The sequence below is a fragment of the Triturus cristatus genome, chromosome 1_1 (assembly GCF_964204655.1).
Source record: "Triturus cristatus chromosome 1_1, aTriCri1.1, whole genome shotgun sequence".
Lineage (NCBI taxonomy): Eukaryota > Metazoa > Chordata > Amphibia > Caudata > Salamandridae > Triturus > Triturus cristatus.
In genome coordinates, this window is record NC_140579.1 from 317,881,964 (window position 1) to 317,895,540 (window position 13,577).

The window sequence follows — 13,577 nt, forward strand, 5'->3', positions numbered from 1 at the left end:
AGGCACACCTTTCATATGCACTTTTAAATTCAGTTCAGTGCTATTTTGTTAACCCCTTCGCTGCCAGGCCTTTTCCCCCTCCTGTGCCACTCCCTTTTATGGCTATTTGGGGTAGTGCGCTCTGAGGCCCCTGTAACTTATTGACCACATAAGGTATCCACGCCAAATTTGCGTCCTTTTCTTCCAACATCATGAGGATTCTGAAGGTACTCAGGGTTTGTGGATTTCCCTGGAGGGGTCACAGAAATGAGCCAAAATACAGCAAAATGTAGTTTTCTTTTGGGAAAATGGGAAAAACGGGCTGCAAATGAAAGCATCTGGGTTTTTCCCTGCAAATGTTATAAAAAAAGGGGTTGTGGGGCTGACATCACCATGTTCCCAGCTTTTAGGGGATGCCAGACTTTTGTCAGACACCCAACATTTTTTACACAGTTTTGGCATTTTTCTGGGATATAGCCTATTTATGCTATTTTTTGTGCTTTAAACCTCCTTCCAGTTAATGGTAAAAATGGGTTCAAAAGCAATAATGGATCCTGGAAAGCTATACATTTTCGAGAAGTAGACAAAATTCTGAATTCAGCAAGGGGTAATTTGTGTAGATCCATCAAGGTTTCTTTATAGAAACTAACAGTTAAATATAGGATAAATTGAAATTTTGTTGAAAAAAAGCACCTTTTGTGTCAACGTTTTCACCTGTAACTTCTTCTAATTTTGACAGCTGTTTGAAAGCAATACACCGTTACATCCGCTGGACATTACTGGTTGTGGGGATATATAGAACTTTTAGGTTCACCAAGAACCCGACAAACCCAGAGCCAAAAACTGAGCAGCAACTTGCAATGGTTTTTTATTATGTACCGGGTATATAGTAATTATTCTGTAAAAATGTGTACATGGAAAAATCGGTATGAAAGACACCTATGTATTTCTGAAATGGGAACAAAATATAGAGTTTAGAAACAGTAGATATTTGCACATTTCCGAATGAGAATTATCAGTCATTTTTTAGAATGACTTCTTTTTTACACAATGTCTTTCATTTGGAAGGCAGAAATGCATCGAAAGTCAATAGGTAATAACAGTTCCTTTACAAATCTGAATTACTCTAAGTCTCCCAATAAAAATGGTACCTCACTTGTAGGGGTAGGCATAGTGCCCACGACAGGAAATTGCTCAAAACCCAACGTGGACACACCACATTTTCACAATGCAAAATTACCCTTTTTTAGCAAAGTGCCTAGCTGTAGTTTTTTAACCCTAGGTCTGCTGGCACCTAGGGAAACCTAGCAAACCTATACATTTTTGAAAACTAGACACCCAGGGGAATCCAGGATGGGGTGACTTGACTGCCTCCCACTAGGTTCTGTTACCCAGAATCCCTTGCAAACCTAAAAAATTGCCAAAAAAACCACCTTTTCCCCACATTTCTCTGGTGCAAAGTTCTGGAATCTGCGTGGATCCACAAATTTCCACCCACCCCGCATTCCCCAAAGTCTTCCGAGAAAAATGGTATCTCACTTGTGTGGGTCGGCCTAGTGCCCGCGACAGGAAACAGCGCAAAACGTAACGTGGACACACCTCAATTTCACAGCGAAAAATGACCCTTTTTTGGCAAAGTGCCTAGCTGTAGTTTTTGAACCATAGCTCTGCCCTCACCTAGGGAAACCTAGCAAACCTATAAATTTTTCAAAACTAGACACCCAGGGGAATCCAGGATGGGATGACTTGACTGCCTCCCACCAGGTTCTGTTACCCAGAATCCCTTGTAAACCTAAAAAACTGCCCAAAAAAACAAATTTTCTCCACATTTCTCTGGTGGAAAGTTCTGGAATTTGCGTGGATCCACAAATTTCCACACACCCCGCATTCCCCAAAGTCTTCTGAGAAAAATGGTACCTCACTTGTGTGGGTCGGCCTAGTGCCCGCGACAGGAAACGGCGCAAAACGCAACGTGGACACACCTCAATTTTGCTGTGAAAAATGACCCTTTTTTGGCAAAGTGCCTAGCTGTAGTTTTTGAACCATAGCTCTGCCGGCACCTAGGGAAACCTAGCAAACCTATACATTTTTGTAAACTAGACACCCAGGGGAATCCAGGATGGGATGACTTGACTGCCTCCCACCAGGTTCTGCTACCCAGAATCCCTTGCAAACCTAAAAAATTGCCAAAAAAAACACATTTTCCCCACATTTCTGTGGTGGAAAGTTCTGGAATCTGCGTGGATCCACAAATTTCCACCCACCCCGTGTTCCCCAAAGTCTTCCAATAAAAATGGTACCTCACTTGTGTGGGTCGGCCCAGTGCCCACGACAGGAAACGGCGCAAAACGCATCGTGGACACACCTCAATTTCGCAGTGAAAAATGAACCTTTTTTGGCAAAGTGCCTAGCTGTAGTTTTTGAACCCTAGCTCTGTCGGCACCTAGGGAAACCTACCAAACCCACCCATTTCTGAAAACTAGACACCCGGGGGATTCCAGGGAGGTATGGCTTGCGTGGATCCCCCAACGTTTCCTTACCCAGAATGCCCTGCAAATCTCAAATTTAGCTGAAAAAAACACATTTTTCACACATTTTTGTGCGGGAAAGTTGTGGCATCACCGGGCTGACACAAATTTCCTACCACCCAGCGTTGCCCCGGGTCTCCCGATAAAAATGGTGCCTCACTCGTGTGGGAGGCCCAAGTACCCGCGACAGGCAAGGGCCCACAACGTAGTGAGGCGACATGAAAATTGCCTACCTCCAAACGACCTGGTTTTGCAAGGGGAGTCACCTGGGTTTTTGGCCCGGTGCTCGGCGGCCACCTAGGGGAACCTGCCAAACCCACACAATTCTGAAAACTAGACACCCCGGGGATTCCAGGGAGGTATGGCTTGTGTGGATACCCCAACATTTCCTTACCCAGAATGCCCTGCAAACCTCAAATATAGCTGAAAAATTCACCTTTTTCACACATTTTTGTGTGGGAAAGTTGTGGCATCACTGGGCTGACACAAATTTCCTACCACCCAGCGTTCCCCCGGGTCTCCTGATAAAAATGGTGCCTCACTCGTGTGGGAGGCCTAAGGACCCGCCACGGGCAATTTGTGTCAGACCGGTGATGCCACAACTTTCCCCCACAAAAATGTGCGAAAAAGGTGATTTTTTTCAGCTAAATTTGAAGTTTGCAGGGCATTCTGGGTAAGGAAACGTTGGGGGATCCACGCAAGCCATACCTACCTGGAATCCCCTGGGTGTCTAGTTTTCAGAAATGTGTGGGTTTGGTAGGTTTCCCTAGATAGCCGCCAAGCCCGGGGCCAAAAACTCATGGGACCCCCTTTGCAAAACCAGGTTGTTTTGTGATAGGTAATTTTGATGTCTCCTCAATAGGTTTTGGGCCCTTGCCTGATGCGGGCACTAGGCCTACCCACGCAAGTGAGGTACCATTTTTCTCTGAAGACTTTGGGGAACGCAGGGTGGGTGGAATTTTGTGGACCCACGCAGATTCCAGAACTTTCCACCACAGAAATATGAGGAAAATGTGTTATTTTGGACACATTTTTAGGTTTGCAATGGATTCTGGGTAACAGAACCTGGTGAGAGCTAGTGAAGTCACCCCATCCAGGATTCCCCTCGGTGTCTAGTTTTAAAAAATGTACAGGTTTGCTAGGTTTGCCTACGTGCATACTGCGCTAAAGCCCAAAATCCACAGGTATGCAGATTGGTAAAAAAACATTCAGAGCCCAGTGGGCTTTCTGCCGCCCTGGGGGGGAATCGGGGAAGGGGGTTTCATCCTGATATGCCCCTAAAGGGGCAGAAAGACTGTGGCTATTTTTTGTGGGGGTGGGGGCATTGGTATGACCATTTTGGGCAGCCCCCACCCCCACGCATGAAAAAAGCCTACGTACTCGCTGGCGCCTAGTGGGATTTCTGCCCCCCCAGGGGGCAGATCAGGGGCCACTGCCACCATCTGCCCTCCCGGGGGGGGCAGAAAGACTGGAATTTCTCTGGGGGTGGAGGGGGGTATTGGCATGCCCATTTTGGGGAGCCCCTACCCCAACACTAATAAAACAAAAAAATCCATGGTTTCTAGTGGGCATTCTGCGCCCCAGGGGGGGTCAGATTGGGGGCTACAGCTCCCATCTGCCTCCTGGGGGGCAGAAAGACTGTAATTTTTGTGGGGGGGAGGGTGGGGGCATTGGCGTGCCCGTTTTGGGCAGCCCACACCCTAAAAACAATTGCGCAAAAAAAATCCCTGGTGTTTAGTGGGCTTTCTGCCCCACCCCAAAGGGGCAGATTAGGGGCCAATGCCCCATCTTCCCCCACGGGGGGGCAGAAAGACTGTAATAATTGGGGGGTGGGGTGGGGGCATGGGCCTGCCCGTTTTGGGCAGCCCCCACCCCTATTGTTTTTTTTTATACAATTCCCTGGTATCTAGTGGTCTTTTTGCCCCCCCGGGGAGGGCAGATTGGGGGCCAATACCCCATCTACCCCCGAGGGGGGACAGAAAGGCTAAAATGGTGGTGGGTGGGGTGGGCATTGGCCCCACCCTCAAAAAAGAAATGAAAAGAAATCCCTGGTGTATAGTGGGCTTTCTGCCCCCCCGAAGGGGCAGATTAGGGGCCAATGCCCCATCTGCCCCCCGGGGGGGAAGAAAGACTGTGATAATTGGGGGATTGGGTGGGGGCATGGGCCTGCCCGTTTTGGGCAGCCCCCACCCCTATTTTTATTTTTTTCAAAATTCTCTAGTGTCTAGTGGGCTTTTTGCCCCCCCGGGGGGGCAAATTGGGGGCTACTGCCCCCATCTGCCCCCCAGGGGGGGCAAAAAGACTACATCGTGTCAAAATAATCAGGGGGGAGCAAAGGCCCTAGCCCAAGCGGCCGCTCCCCCCTCCCTGGTGTCTAGTGGGTGGATCTCTGCGTGGGGATCACCCTCCTGTGGCGATCCCCAAGCAGGGATCCACTGGGGAGGGGTACCATTGGAAAGGGGAGATTCTCCCCTTTCCAACGATACCTCTCCCGTCTTTCTACGTGCTCAGGGGGCTGAGATAGCCCCCTGAGCACGTAGAAAGAGAAACAGAAATGAGCCTCTTGGCTCATTTCAGTTTCACTTTCAGTGTAATGACGTCGGCGCGACGTGCGCGCTGATCGTCATTACACTGAAAGCAGGGGGGTGCCTCGGGAGCTGGGGAAGCTCTTCCCCAGCTCCCGAGGCTATTTTTAGTGAAAGGGAATCCCTCTGGTGCCCGCACCAGAGGGATTCCCCAGGGAATGCCTCATGACGAGCTGGACTCGTCATGGGCACAGCGCGACTGTGCTCCATGACGAGTCCAGCTCGTCATGGGCACAGAAGGGGTTAATTTTTCAAGGGACTGCTTTAACCTCAATGCATAATATTAATGTAAAATAGATATATTAGTAACTTGTTTACATTAGTTGCTTCTTTTGAATTTAAAATTGTGTTATTTAACATAGCAAAATAAGTTATTTTATTATTTGAATGTTTGACTTATTCATAAATTAAATATTATTTATTGATAATCCATTTTCTGTCATGGCTTCTGCTCAGCAATTTGCGCAACCTCCTCCTTTTTTACAAAAACCTGGAAAACCTGAAATTCCATGGCGTCAGTGGTTAAAGCCTTTGAAAATCATATTGTCGCTATAGACGCTGTTAAATTTTCTCATGATCGCAAAGTTGCCATTCTTTATGGTTGTCTGGGTCTGGCGGTGCAACACGTATTTGAGAATTTACCAAGATTCCCCACACCACCTGGTGAAGCTGGGGATGCGCAACATTGGAATTCTTATAAAGAAGCATTAGCTCGCTTGGCAAGACATTATGACCAAGAACCAAACATTATGCTTGAAAGACATAATTTTCACAGGAGTAAACAGCGTGAGGATGAAACAGTGGATGAATACATTGCTGCATTACGTGTTCTTGCATCTACTTGCAAGTTTGAGGCAGATCCAGAAATTTACATACGTGATCAGTTCGTTTTTGCTTGTTTTTCAAGAAAAATACAAGAACGCCTTCTCAGCTGTAGAAAGCCGTCATTACAAGATACAATTGACATTGCAAGAGTATTGAAAGGTCCATTGTTACTTCAAAAGTTCTTCAACAAGATCAATCTATTAACTCCTTCAAGTCGTTTTCAAATGACCCTGCGAATTCTGTCAATGCCGTTAATGTTCACAGAACTTATAAGCAGCCTTTTAAAAAGTTAACACAATATGTTTCAGATGTGGTTCTCGATCACATCTTGGCAATCATCCCATGTGTCCTGCGTCAGGCAAAAGATGCGTTTTATGCCATAAAAAGTGGGCATTTTCAATGTGTTTGCAAATCTGTCAAGAGACCTACCAGAGTCAATAGCATAGAAGTTGCAGAATCTCTTGAGGATTGTACAAAACAATTTCATGATATGATCGTTTCAATTTTCAATCCTCATTATGTCAAAGGCCCCATAGGTGTTGCACTATTTGGTAAAATTGAAATTCCAATCATGGCAGATTCTGGTTCTCCAATAACTATCTTATCAGACGTAATGTTTTTTGAGAAGTGGCAGAATTCCATTACCTTGACCAAAACAGACCTTAATCCAAAAGCGTTTGGGGAATTTGACATAGATATGTTAGGATATTTTATCTCAAGGTTGGAGTGTCTTGGAAGATCAATATACACTAAAGTTTATGTCGCAGTTAGGGGACGCAATATAGTTGGTTGGCAGGATCTTGCTAGAATGGGTCTGTACCTTGTTCCTGGTGGTGATAATCCCATCATGCGTGGCGATCCTCCCCAAGGTTATTCTCCAGCCGGATGGACAGAAAATGAACTGAACACATTAGATTGTATTGATGTCACAGATCATTCACATGATATTAAAAAGATTCTAGATCTATTTCCTAATTTATTTTCTGACAAACTTGGCACTGTCAAAGGTTTCCAACATCAGATAAAGTTAAAACCTAATGCCCAACCCTTTGTACATAAGGTTCGCAGATTACCAATTAGTGCTAGGGATGAACTCAAGTCCACACTTAAAAAATTGTGTGATGACGGGGTCATTGCACCTTGCAACTCGTCAGAATGGGTTTCTCCCATCGTCATTGTCCGGAAAAAATCAGGTGAGGTTAGGCTATGTGCGGACTTGCGCACTTTGAATAAAAACATCTTAATTGATTGTCACCCTCTCCCAAGAATTCATGATCTTCTTGCTAGTTTAGGGGGTGCAAATTTTTTTTCATGAATCGATCTTCGTTCAGCCTATGACCAAATTCATTTAACAGGTGATTCCCAAGATTTTACCACTTTTGTCACACCCTTTGGAGTCTATAAATATCTTAGGCTTCCTTTTGGCCTGGCATCTGCGGCCAGCGTTTTTCAAAAGATTATGGATAGTATATTTCAGGATGTTCCAGGGGTCCAAGCCTATCAAGATGATATTCTTGTTTTTGCCAATGACTGGGAAACACATGTAAAAAATCTTACTTGTGTTTTAACAAAATTGAATGATGCTGGCATGACTATCAGACCTGACAAATGTCAATTTGGTAAACAACAGTTAGACTACTTAGGTCACACGTTGTCTTCCCAAGGAATAAAACCAAAGTTTTCGCTTGTTGAAGCCATAAGTCATGCTGTTCCTCCCAAAGATAAAGATGCTCTTTGATCATTCTTAGGTTTGGCAGAGTACTATGCCCGTTTTCTTAAAGGTTATGCTCAGACTGTCGAGCCATTACGCGCCCTATTGCGCAAAGGCTCAAAGTTTCTTTGGTCGAATGAGGTTTCTTCTTCATTTGATCAAACAAAAAAACTTATTGTTGAAGCCCCTGCACTTCATGCTTTTCAAGATGATTCTAAATGTTTCATTATGGTGGATGCCAGTCTCACAGGTTTGGGTGCAGTTCTTGGCCAGTGGGTTGCAGGAAAGGAACACACCATAGCATTTTCATCTAGAATGCTTAAACCTGCAGAGACCCATTATAGTACAATTGAACGCGAAGCACTTGCTTGTGTCTGGGCAATAGAGAAGTTCAGGAATTACATTTGGGGACGTGAGTTTGAACTATTCACTGATCATAAACCTCTTACACATTTACTTGATGGTGATGGATTTGGGAGAACCTCTGCCAGGTTGGTTAGGTTTTTGTCAAAATTGCAAGAATTTCATTTCACTATCAAACATATTTCTGGCGGAAGAAATTTCAGGGCTGATTGCCTTTCACGCATGGCATTTTATGAAGCTCCTGATTTGGATGTTGTTGAAGACACGGAGTGTGTTGTTGCTGCACTTGATGCAATCAAGGAATGTCCTAACATTACTGAACAAATTTGGTTGGAAGCTTATAGTAAGGATAATACGCTTAAACTGGTCATGCAATATATTGTAAAGGGTTGGCCAGAAAATAGAAAGCTATCGAATGAGTTAAAAGCCTTTTCCATGGTTGCTTCTGAACTTTCTTTGGTAAATGGGATGGTTATGAGACATGAATCCTTTGTTCCCCCATCGAGTTTAAGGGAGGATATCATTAAGTGTGCACATCAGGGTCATTTGGGGATTTCAAAAACCTCTCAACTCATTAAATTGTATTATTGGTGGCCATCTTTAGTGCCTCTTATCAGACAAAAAGTGGAAAGTTATGAGAACACCCCTACATCCTGTCCCATTTCCAAATAGACCTTGGGAAAAGGTTGCTGTCGATTTTTCAGGTCCTTACGTTCAGTTATCTCTTGATTTAAGGTTTTTGATTTTGTTGATTGACTATCATTCCAAATGGATTTATCATATGTTTTGTGACTCACCTAGTTCTAATAATGCCATTAAGTTTTTGAGGAGGGTGTTTGCTATTGAAGGTTCACCCTCCATTATTGTTAGTGATAATGGTACACACTTCGTTTCCCAGAAATTTTCGGAATTTTTAGCGGAAAAGGATGTCACTCACTTCAAGGTTGCTTTATACTCACCATCATCTAATGGGTTAGTTGAAAGGGCTAACAGAATGGTCAAAGATGCTATTAAAGTAGCTCTGTCATCAGGAAAAAATGTTCAAGAGTTTATTGAGGAAAAGTTATGGTCATACAACATTTCACCACATTGTACAACAGGTATTCCGCCATTTTCTCTGTTGAGAGGTAGGAATGTTCACACTATGCTGTGCCCTAGTTGGTTGCAGGATAAACAAGTTAAGAATACGCCTCAAGATATAAATCTTGCATCACGAGTTATAGAAAAACAATCTTATATGAAAATGGTGCATGATCAAAAGAAAAGTTTTAATGATGTTGATTTAAAAATTAATGATTGGGTTCTTATAAAAAATCCAAAAAAGTGGCAAAAGGTTTGCCTAAATTCTCTTCTCCAGTGCAGGTTACTAATGTGAACAAAGGTTCAGCACTCCTTGGTTATAAAGGGTGGTGGAACAAGAGATCGCTTGTCCGACTTACTGATTCACAAGTTTCCTCTTTTATTGAAATTATCCAAGCAACAGTTTGAACAATCTGGTTGGACAACTTGGTTGCATGATGCTTCATCTAAGTTTGCTTTGCTTGGTTCTCAGGTGGAAGCTGTTGAATCTATGGGTGGACAATTGGTTGATGAGGTACCTCATGATAGGACTGGGCATGCATCGTCTTCACCCATTGTTTCGGATACACGTCCAAGAAGGTTGCCTGTAAGATTTAATGACTATGTTTTGTCTTAATAATTCCAATTTGTAATTGCTGTATCATCAGTTATCTTTTCACTTTTGTTTGTTAGAAAGAGAGAAGTTGTGGTGTGCTGCATATGTTTACATGCTCTTGCGCTGAAGGCGTGACAGCTCGTATGTATTTGATTATAGTTCTACGGTCTGGCTGCGAACGATCCGTGCCAGGATTCTACCAACGTTAATCAGTTGGTGGAGATCCTGGTACGCAGCGGGAGCGCCTGGCTGTGGGTGCCTTGAATCTTTCATTAAATTCTCCAAAAAGATTGCCTGCCTACCGAAATAAATACAACTCATCTCAAATGAGCCTAACAAGAATTATCACAATGAAAATCTTCTACCACAGGGTTTGCCACAGAGGATGTTGAACACCAAATCGATTGCATCCTAAGGTAATCTGCAAGATTTTGTGTAGCAAAATACCTGTCTGCAGCCTGTCATACAGCGTGATAACAATCTACTGTTAAAGGCCTATTGACTTCAACAAATGTTTTTCATGACAATAAAGCCAAGCCTATTGCATTTGTCAAAATGTTTTGTAATAAAGAGATCGGATCTTTGGCTTCTGGCATAACTTGTACCAGTGAACCAATCAGACCTGTATTCTTTATCATTGGCTTGAAACCAACTCAGGCCTACTGTGTAAGATTTCCAATAAGGCAACCATCGGGCAAACTGCCACAAAATTAGAAATGTAAACAACATCACAGATGGCAAAGAAAAGTACTAGGTCTCCTATAACAGCCTAAGAAGGATTATCACAGTGCAACTATTCCATGCCTTCGGTTTGACAAAGAGGTAACCAGCATTAAAACCCTTGCTTTCCCATGCTAAAATATGAGATTGCATGTAATAAAATAACTCTGCAAATTCTGATTGAGAACTAACAATCCACCTGTGAATTCCCATTGACTTTAACATATCCCTTTCACAATAAAAAAGTGAGCTCCACTAACTTTATCATTACTTTTCATATTAAACAGATCTAAACCATGTTATGTTATCGATATTTATAGAGCGTACATACACCACTCGGTTCCTTGGCGCTGGGATAATATAGAAAATATGTACACTGCTCAAGATCTGAGTCATATACTTGCTTGAAAAACCAAGTTTTTAGACATTTTCTGAATCTGGTATAACAGGGGGTCAACCTAATTTCCAGTAGAAGGGAGTTCCAAATACCAGGGGCAAGTACAGAGAATCTGGAGGGGCCCAATCTTTCCTTCTTAAATGGGGGGATGGTGAGAAGATTCAAGTGAGCTGATCTCAGGTTACGGGAAGGTGTGTGTTTTTGGATGTGGATCGAGATGAAAGCTGGGCTGCTGCCATACAGGGATTTAAAGATGATGCAGCCATTCTTGAATACCGTTTGCTGTTTTACGGGCGGGGGGGGGAATGTTGTGGCAACTTCTGGGCTGTAGGTAGATGAGTCTGGTGGCTTGAATCTGGGCCAATCGCAGTCTACAGTTGAGGTCGTTCAGGGATGCCCAGGTAAAGATATTTTGCAGTGTCTATCCATGAGATGACTATTGCGATGATAATCTGGATGAGAGCGACAAGAACACAGCCACTACCTGAGGTTTCATAGACAGGTTTCTATCAATGAGGACTCCGATGCTCTTAACTGAGATTTTAGGGTAGGGGGCACCCATTGTGGCTGGCCAGAATGTGGGGTTCCTCAGGTCATGCCGCTACTGGTTATCGCAATCTCTAACTTATTGTAGTTTAATTTGAGTTGATTGCTGTTTAACCAATCGCAGATGAATAGCATCATGTTTTGAAAGGTAGCTTAGGATTCATGTGAATTATCAATAGCAACAAGCAATTGCATGTCGAAGGCATAATTATAAATTCTAGCCTTAATCTTTAAGGAATACACAATGAGGTAGATGTACAGATTGAACAGGTGGAGTGATAGAGAGTACCCCTGGGGCACTCCACAGGTAAGTTGGACTTAAGTTGAGCATAAGGGGATAGCCAGACCAAAAGGATCTGGTCCTTCAGGAAGAAGGTGTTACAGCATAAACGTCGATCATTCTTCATGACACTGAAACTTTATTATGCACCTTAATATGCACTTTGCACACGTTTAGAAAAACAACATTGAAACTGAAAAAAGTTGAAGTACCAGCACTGCAGAAGTGTGCTTGGGTGTGTAAAAATAGCAGAATAATAGAATAATAAATTTAACATGTTTATTAACAGATTACCGATCATTTTAACAAAGTCTGTAGTGTAGTTCCTATTTCTGTGGAAATATGGATTTTTCTGGTCAGTTATGTCCCCTATCTTGGACCCCAACAGTTCTATGTACATATCACAAGTACATGTATGTTCCCTCCAGTTCCAGTTATGAAGACGCAAATACATATGCGTCCACCGTCAACATGTCCTCTGTCAGATCCGCCATGAACAGGCCGGATATTCCATTCCTAAATATGAAAGGCCACCGGCTTTGTATGGCTCACTTATGCCATTTTACAGTCCAGGCAAGTAGGCCCTGATTCTGTCATCAAAACTCCTTTTGCCTTCTGCCTCTGAAAGCTCCAGTCTGAGCCTGCATCTGTGACCATGAACTTTGTCTCATTCTCTGCGCGGCTCACGAAGCCTGACATCAGCCTAGTCTCTGCCAAGTACTGTATTTCACCTTCGAATTATCTGCTTCCCCCTCAGCCGATGCATTCCTGCCTAGTAGCTTAAGTAAACATTCTTCCAGTCACCGAGCAAAAGGCCCGGCTTCTCTGCCCTTATGCAAGTAATTCATAGCCCTGTTACCATGGAATATTCCTACCCCCTCGCATTCAGTGTAGACACTTAGACGCTTGTACATGAACGCACAGTCAGTATAGAATAGATTCTGTCCGAGAGTCCTTCTTTTGTGGATAACATAGTTCTTTAAACATAGGATGTTAGATATGATTTGGGATTAGGTTGACTTGACCCCCCAGACTTTTTGTCTCCACATGTAGAGCTAAATGTCAAGTCCCCTTCACCCCCTAGTTACACGTCAATTACACGTCATGCTGCTGCGCGCGCATCTAGGCCAAGTATTATCTTATAGATCCACCTATGTATGACATCATAACCAATTATGTTCCTTTTTACTCTTTATTACACCCATTTCTGGTTACGCAGACAACTCGTCATTTTCCTTATCAATTATTACGCCTACTGCATTCGCTTCATTGTAATGTATGCACTATAAAAGTTACTTCTTGTCAATAAAGTATGTACTTCACTTCCTGAACCTCCGGGGTGATGGAACTTGAAGCATCCGATTATAATCGATTATTGGAATAAAGCCCATTCCGAAACTCTAATACCACGGATTCTGCCTCTCATTTTACTGAGCTATTTTATAATGTTTCTGTATCAAATTCAGTCCCGGTAAAGGAATTTTATTTACCACATGATGGCGCCCGAACAGGGACACTTTCTCATCTCACGCGCCGGCGGTGAGTTGCAGGCCCGGTCTCCTGCCACAGCTGGACGGACAATAACGCGTACCAGCAGGATTTCCTGTATCTCCCTCCAGTCAAGCGGGGGCGACTGAGACTGCGATCAACACCCAGACGAGGCGGTGAGAAGTGCGAAGTATCCCGACCAGAGCCTAGCTGAGAGAGCAAGATCCGAGGTACACAGAGACCCACCAGTCCGAAGTCAAGCCCAGTGTCCGACGAGTCGAGTCGAGTCCAGTCCGGTTCAAGTTCAAGTTACTGAGGCCTTCCGTTTCCGAAGCTACCCGGTGAGTACCATTGCTGGGGAGGCATTTCTGACGTGCACATAGGTTGTGCCGGTCAAGACGGGTTTGGGTACACAAATCCGGTCTGCACTGTTTTAGCAGTGTATCTGTACTGTTTAGCAGTATATCAAGTATTCCGAAG

General features: G+C 43.8%; 1 long non-coding RNA gene across 1 annotated transcript in view; it reads left to right on the forward strand.

The window, feature by feature from the left end:
* The window catches only part of LOC146870174 (uncharacterized), a 70,835-nt gene extending 60,808 nt beyond the window's left edge, over positions 1-10,027 (forward strand). The window contains exon 3 of the long non-coding RNA XR_014959207.1: positions 9,544-10,027. This is a non-coding gene — a long non-coding RNA (uncharacterized LOC146870174). The remainder of the gene's footprint in view (positions 1-9,543) is intronic.
* Positions 10,028-13,577: the final 3,550 nt, after the last annotated feature.